Raw genomic sequence first — 8,183 nt, 5'->3', positions numbered from 1 at the left:
AAATAATTTAATCAGGAAATGAGGTAAGGACCAAATAAAATCAAGATGAAAGGCCTCTAATACATGGCATATGAGATAAACAAGGGAGGATCAAAAGATCTCTTCAATTGTCATGAGCAATCCCTAAGTCAAACATCGATCATAAAGAAGTCAACTGAAAAATCGAGTCAATTTAATAAATAGCAAATAAATAGCAAATTAATCAATAAAATTATGAAAAATTAAACTAAGTAAGGTGGGGTTAGGACATCATCATCCCCCAAAAAGATTTTAAAAATAATGAAAATTGGTACATGAATTAATTAAAATAAAACAGAAGTCAAACCAAAAGTCAATCAACAAGACTAGGTTAAAAATAAATCAAGAATAAATAGAAAATTAATCAAGAAAATTATGAAAAATTAAACTAAATAAGGAGGGGTCAGGACATCATCATCCCCCAAAAAGATTTTAAAAATAATGAAAATTGGTACAAGAATTAATTGAAAGAAAACAGAAGTCAAACCAAAAGTCAATCAACAAGGCTAGGTTAAAAATAAATCAAGAATAAATTGAAAATGTGAAATAAAAATTCAAAAAAATGGTCAGGTTGACCATGCGACAGTGGTCAACCTTCACCCCAAAAATCAAAAGCTAAAAATAATTTTAAGCTATGAAAATAAAATCAAAAAAAAATGTATGCTAAAATGAACCACTTGGAATGAATAATTAAAATAAAATATTAATATTAAATCAATGCGAAAATAAAAATTAAATAAAATTAAATCAGGCATCAAGAAACACGGAAAATATTTTTGGGTATTTTTATGAACACAGCAAATATTTTAAAATAATTAAAATTAAAACAGAAATTAAAAAATGGAAATTAAAAAAGGATATGAAAAAGGGGGTGTGTTGGTATTTTAAATGGACTGGAAAATGAATGGTGCTAATGGGCCATGAAACAAGGGGTGTGAAAAGCGACTGGCGAAGAGCCCATGATCCACAACAATAATTTAAGTCAGGTGTGACAACTATTAAATGAACATTTTAATAAAAAAAACTATGTGAACATGTTATCAATAGGTCACGCTCACTTAAGTCACTACAGGACAAAAAACAAATAGATGGCCAGGATTAAAACATACGCGACGCATCCGATGGTTCTCAAGACGACACGTGGTCGTCTTCTTCATTAAACCAAACCCTAGCCATGCCATGCAACAAAAACGCAGAAAATGCAGTGGTTTTCTTCAAACTTCAACACCAAAATGCGACCACCATAGTGCATCAAAACACACGAAATAAAGCCCAGATCTCAAGTATGAAATGCAAGGATTAACATGGTATCTTTGTTTAAGTGAAACAGTAGCTTAATCATGGAGAAAAGTTGTCAATAAGATGTCAATATGGACACAGATATGAGCAAAAAAATAACAACACAAACTCAACCATGAACAATGCCTCGTATTGAGGACTTCAGAAGCAAGCATAGCATATGATTAGCATGGTAATGAGCATGATGATGAGCATGGTAAATAGGCATGAAGAAAGCATAAGAATGAGCATGGATGCATTAACAAAATGGCTATGGAGAAGGGACAAGAGGGTTACCTAGTGGAAGTTAGTCCACTGCTTCTTGGTTGTGGAGAGAATGGAAGAGAATGGTGCTGCCTTGATGCTTCACTTCAAGAACTTGATGAGAAATACCAGCTGACTTCAATGAACTTTTTCCTTGCTCAAAAATTCCAATGGCCTTGCTTTCAAGTTTAGGGTTTTTGCTCTTAAATATGTGGGTCAAATGCCCCTTAATGGGCTTACAAATGATTTGTCCATGAGAATAAAATGTGCATTTGGTGAGGTGCTGTTAGAAAAGGAAAAGGGCACGTGAGAGTTTTTGTTATTTTGGGTAAAACTTAAGTGAGTGGAAATACAATGCATGGCCAAATGAGGAAAGTAAAACATGGGCTGGTTTGTGCAGCATGCATGGCTTGGCTTGTGCAACATGAAATCAGTCCAAGATGGTGACTTTGTGGCTTCATAACTTGATGAGCAAGCCATCAATTGATGAGATCATGCAAACAGTAGAAAGATCTCATGGAGCATAGCATGTTTCATGTTGGGCATGAGTAGAAATAACGAGTGGAAGAAGGTGAAAAATGGGCCTCAAGTTCAGGTCACACCATGAAAAACTGGTTGGGCAAGTTAGGCAAAAAATCTGCCTAGAGATTCAAGTCATGGTGCCCACTTTAGGTGAATGTATCTCTCAAACCATGAATCCAAATGAGATGATTCCAAAATTAGGTGAAAGAGGACATGGCAAGGTATAATTGTTGTGAAGAAAATATTTTCAATTGATGCCTTGAAGTGCAAGAAAATTGGCCAAGAAGTCTTGACAAACTTTGAAGATTTTGAGACTTAGAAATTTTTCTAAGTGTCCTAAAAATATGCCCCACTTTAACTAAGAATAACTTTCTCAATTTTGATCCAAATAGAGCAAACTTTATATTTCTAGAAAGCTTGGAACAAGAGGAACAACTTTCATGTTGGAGAAAGTTTTAAATGGAGCTATTATCTTGATGGAAATGGGCCTAAAGTGAGTGCAAACATCATAAAAACTTGCCCTAAATGGAAAGTTAACCACTTCCAAATTAAGTAACTTTTCCAAATCCTGATTAAATGATGAATCCATGATCCAACCTTGATCAAATTTCACATGTAGGCTCCCCTAGGCGTGAATTTTGAAATTCCACTCTCAAAAAGTCAGGAGTTGACTTTTCTGGCCCCATAGTTGACTTTTCTCAAACTATCTGATTCCCGATTCCAGTGATCAATTGAAGCACTTCTGGCTCAAATAAAAAGCTGGTTTTTTATATGTAGACCCTTGTCACCTATGGAGGGCCATGGAAAAGAGTTTCACCCAAAGAATCAGAAATAGACTGATTTTATACCAAACCCTAATTTTAGGACAAAATTGATCGGGAACTGATTGCACTGCTTGCCAATGGATCTTTCTGAGATAATTGTGAATCTTCCTAGGCCAAGATGCCTCTCCAATCATGACATGGATGAGCTCCTCTACTTCCAACCAAACATTGCATGTTGCAGGTAGCCATGAAACCCTAATTTCCTGATTAAATCCATATGAACACTCTGATGGCTCTGAATCCTTCACTGATGAACTGAGGGCCATAATGAGATACCTGGAGCCCCCTGAGACCTTTGAGACTTGTATATTTAGAGAATGAAGTCCAATTCTCAAACTTTCTTTGTGTGGGCTCCTTCTGTTAAGGAGTGATCAATCAAAACCTGATTTCCATGTCACTAATGCAGTATGCAATGAGTATGACCTAGTATGATGCCAATGAAATGTGAAACATAATCCCATGCTTCCAGGAAAAAGATGAAGAGTAAATTTTGGGGTATTACAAGTTTATGTAGAATTCCCTACATGTCCAACATGGTATCCACACGTGGAATAAGGGTCATGCTTACTGCTGTAGGGAAACTTAGCAGGTTCGATCTATTTAGGTACAACTGCCCTAGCATTAACCAGTATAGGTAGCAAATGTGAATAAGTGTAGGAATAAGATCATAGCGAGAACGTCTCCTTTCTCGATTGTTGTTTCCTTTGCTGGTTTGCTTCTGCTTCTGTTTCTAGTTGCTTTGAGCATGCCTCTGATGTGGTAGTAAACATTGTTTTTGAGGAGGAAGTGGCAGAATGCTTGTAACCACCTTCTTTTTGTTATCTTTCTTCAGACTGTCTTCTACTTGCTTATCAATCACAACTTGATTTGTGCAGTTTGTTGTCATGATATCCAAGAATAACCCCAAAGCCATGTCAGCTCTGTCAATGCTCTTACCTTTTTCCATGATTCTTCGATGATCGGTGGCGGAGAATCGTTGTCTTTATGATGGAGGAATGTATATGGTGAGTTTTCTGGTTAACATGCATGAAATGAAAATGAATTAATGCATATGTTAGGGATGGAATGCAAATGGTTATGTTACATCCATAGATTCAAAGCATTAATGGAATAGCAACCAAGTTCCAAGCTCTAGTATATGTACAACAATACGATAACATAGATTAACAACACCAATAATATGGATAATCTGCGTATACTGTCTGATGCAGGATCAAAGGTTCTAAGTCCATGAGAATAAAGGTATGTAGAGGCTACGGTTTCCTGCAAGAAAAATCCATATCCCCCTCACGTGTATGGACTATGCTCCAAGGTGGTTCCTAGAAGGTCTCTCAGAGTCATCGACTTGAAATAAAATACATTGTCGTAGTGAATGCTTACAGGACAAAAGTACTTCCAAGTGAATCTATTCTGGGATTGGCTCTCGTGACAACCCAACACACAAAACACAGGTGTACACGACTATCCACGAATCTATCATGTGTGTATACTAAGCTCGGGTATAGAGCTTCACTCATATATCATAACCCCAACTCAACAGAGACTATAACAGATAATATTCAGTATACACATAATTTAAAGCAATAAAGAATGTGATAAATAAAGCGAGTAACATAAAGGTAAACACCCATAACAAGTGAAAACAACCTAAACTACGCTCGACTCCTTTTAGCGACTAGGAAATGCTCCAAGAAGAAAAATCCCAAGTAGAGTCGCCAACTGAAGCTAGCTGAAATATACCCGAATGCATCGTACGCTCGAACATACAATAGATTCGCCATCAAACTTTATTTATTCCCAAAGGAAAGGGAAAACATCGATAAAATCTAGGGGGAAGAGATCTACTAGGTAAGGAGTTCGGTTATGAAAGGGGAAGGTATTAGCACCCCTAACATCCATGGTACTCCATGGGAACCGTTTCGATTGTTCTTGCTCGAATAGGTGTGATATCTAAAGATTACTCGCAAAAGGAGAAGGAAAAGGAAGAGAATAGATAAAGTGCTCGGTGAGGATTGAGGCCCTCATGCCTATGTATCTTCATAGTGTAATGAGGAATTCAGAGCTCCGTAGTTCAAAGAACTAATGGTGGGAGATGAAAGGAAGTGTGATCATGGTATGGTCTGAACCAAAGGATTGTATGATTTGAACTCCAACAAGGTGTGAAAACATGAACCCAAGGGTAAAACTAGCATTGACTGATATGTGGACTAGATGGGATACCACTATATGGTATAGCCAAAAATAAGGAGTATTAAGTGTTTGGGTACGATCCAAACAACTCTTGGTTCACAAGGTGACACAAGATAGAGCTCAAAGAGATAATGTATTTGGATCAAATAATAGGTATATCACATGGACTGAATGAAGGTAGTATATGAATGCATCATGGAGATGAATGGAACGAAAGACCAAAGTCACAGAATTGAGTATTTGGTAACAAGTGACTTGAAAGGTATGGTTTGAAACCAAAGGTCAAGGTGTATTGGAATCCATAGGAGAAATGGGATTTGTACCATAGAGGGAAACAACGTCTTAGCCAAAAAAGAAGGAAATAAATGTCTGGGGATGATCCAAACAACTCTAGTTACAAATGCGGACTGCCACTATATCATCCTAAAAGGATATATATGGAATTCCAAAGAAAATCATATTTCGGTGTCAAAGGAATAATTTGTCACTAGGTGAAAGGTTTAATGATTGAAGATAGATAATGGATCATGAAAGATATGGATGGTTCCCTGAGGCGGAAGGAGGAACAATTAGGAGTATGCTCGCCAAGGATTCGCATCCTTGTGCCTAAGTATTCTCACTGTGCAATGAGAAAGTCAGAGCCTTCGTAGTTTGTGGAACCACGAGAACAAAGAGAGATATTGAAAGTGATGAAAAGTATAATTTGCACCAACAGAATGGTATTAAGGGAACCCACAAATGGAAAGAACTTGGAACCAAAGAGTAAAACTGGCGTTAACCGATATATGGACTAGTTGGGCTTCCACTATATGTTATATCCGAAAACAAGGTGAATTAAATGTATGGGTACGATCCAAACAACTCTTTATTCACAAGATGGATTGCCGCTATATCTTCCTAAAAGGGTATATGCGGGACCCAAGAGAAAGTTTTGTTGTGTACAAGGAACAATATATCACTGGCTGGGAACAAACAGTTTGAGATCAAAGAAGAATGGTATCTTGGATCCATGAAGGAGATAGACTCTGAATCAAAGAGAAAACCGACATCTTAGCCAAAAAGAATGAATTAAATGTTTGGGGACGATCCAAACAACTCTTGATTTATGAGGTGGACTGTCGCTATATCGTCCTAAAAGGATGTACAAGGAGTCCAAGGATAAGTATATTTGATCTAAAAAAGATGGTCTTGATTGATAAATGATGAATGAAGTGTTAATAAATAGAGTAGCTCGTGAAGAATCTGGGTTCTCCTTCCTACATATCCTTATAGTGCAATAAGGAAGTCAAAGCTTTCGTAGTTCAGCCCACTAGAGCTGAAAGCAAGATGATTGAGGTAAAAGAAATTATTGATTGCTTGTGGAAGAGACTTGATAGTTACTTGGTAAGAACCACACTAAAGTCTATGAGTAAAGATGGATATGAAGAGAAACTAGGTCAAGCGTCCCGCACCCAAAGATATCCAGAATGAGGGTAGGAATTCTCCATTCTCATCCCTTCTTTACTGCTTAAGGCTCGTGACATATAATTCTCATCCTAACTTTCAAGTTGTTGGAGAAGAGTCTTTATTGCTTCTTTTAATGATGAAGACCTTATCAATCGTTTGATTCGAATTACACAAAAGTCTATGAATAAAGGTGAATACAATGAGCAACTAGGTCAAGCGTCCCATACCCAAAGATATTCAGAATGAGGGTAGGAATGCTCCATTCTCATGCCTTCTCTATTTCTTAAGGCTCGTGTCGTACAACTTGAGTTATGATTGATAAGTCCTTTGCTTGTTGCACTACTCATTTGTGAAGGGAGAGACTTGCCAATCATATGTTTTGAATTGTGCTAAAGTCTATGAATAGAGGTGAATACAATGAGAAATTGGGTCAAGCGTCTTGTACCCAGAGATATTCAGAATGAGTTAATGGAATTATCCATTCTCATTCACTCTCTATTTCTTGAGGCTCATGCCACACAATTCTAACTTTAATTACCAAGCTCTTGAAGAACCACCTTTGATGATCCTTGTATAATCCACTGCTTAATATGACTGAGGATGCCTTGATCGAGAGTGACTTAAGGCTTCGAGCTCCACAGCTTACAGAAAAAAAGTCTTATTAAGTGACCAAGGGTCTTTTGGTCACTCCAATTAGACTGTGGGATTATACAAGGTCAAAGGATTTAGTTGATCAAAATTACTTTTGATCAACTTGAATCGAGGGTTTGAGTTAATTTTGAGAACTAGGTTAATCCTAATCTAATGGTTAGAACTAGATTCAAAGGCTACACCTAAGGGGGCAGGCAATTGTTAATCAAAACTTGGTTTAAAGCTGATTAAATGTCTAAGTCAAGATTATTCGTAGGGGATCATGCATTCATATGGTCAAAATAACAAAATAAACCCCTAAGGGTAAAATGGTCATTTCACAATAATATTGGATTACAAGCACAAATTAAATTTTAATCGAAATCTGACCATAGCCTAAAATAGTGATCAAATCCTAAAACTATTTTACCCTAATATTGAAAATTATCCTAAGTTCTAAAAATTAAATAATTTCTAACCAAACCTTATTAATTTCTAATTAACCCTAACTAATTAATCAACAAAAATGTATTAATTCCTAACATCTAAAATCAAGAAATTCTAATTCTAACATTGATTAATCCTAATCAACATCAAGATTAATCAATGGAATTAAATGAAATTAAAAGTAAACTAACAAGATTAAGGGATGGTTTAGTCTTGAACATGGGCCAGTGTGGTGGGTGTAGACCTGAACACAGAGGTGTCAAAACATGAAACATGTTTGGACCTTGGGGTCAGTCCACGACTACAGGCCCACATATTCAATAGTGGATGTGACGCTTGAAGGGAGGTGTATGAAACAAAAAAAAGGACGTTTGGGCCTTAGGCCCAAACCCAAACGCGTCGGACCCGGCCTCACGCTAAGCACCAAACTACTGAAGACGGAAATGAAAACTCAATATGTGCATTTGAATCGAGTTGAAGAACAACGGCCTTGAATCTCCGACGTCTCCACCGCGGCGCTCCGTCATCGCCTTCACCTGCCTCTGGATCTTCGTCACGTTTCAT

Source organism: Lathyrus oleraceus, chromosome 1 (genome assembly GCF_024323335.1).
Source record: "Lathyrus oleraceus cultivar Zhongwan6 chromosome 1, CAAS_Psat_ZW6_1.0, whole genome shotgun sequence".
Taxonomy (NCBI): domain Eukaryota; kingdom Viridiplantae; phylum Streptophyta; class Magnoliopsida; order Fabales; family Fabaceae; genus Lathyrus; species Lathyrus oleraceus.
This window is presented reverse-complemented; position numbering follows the sequence as displayed.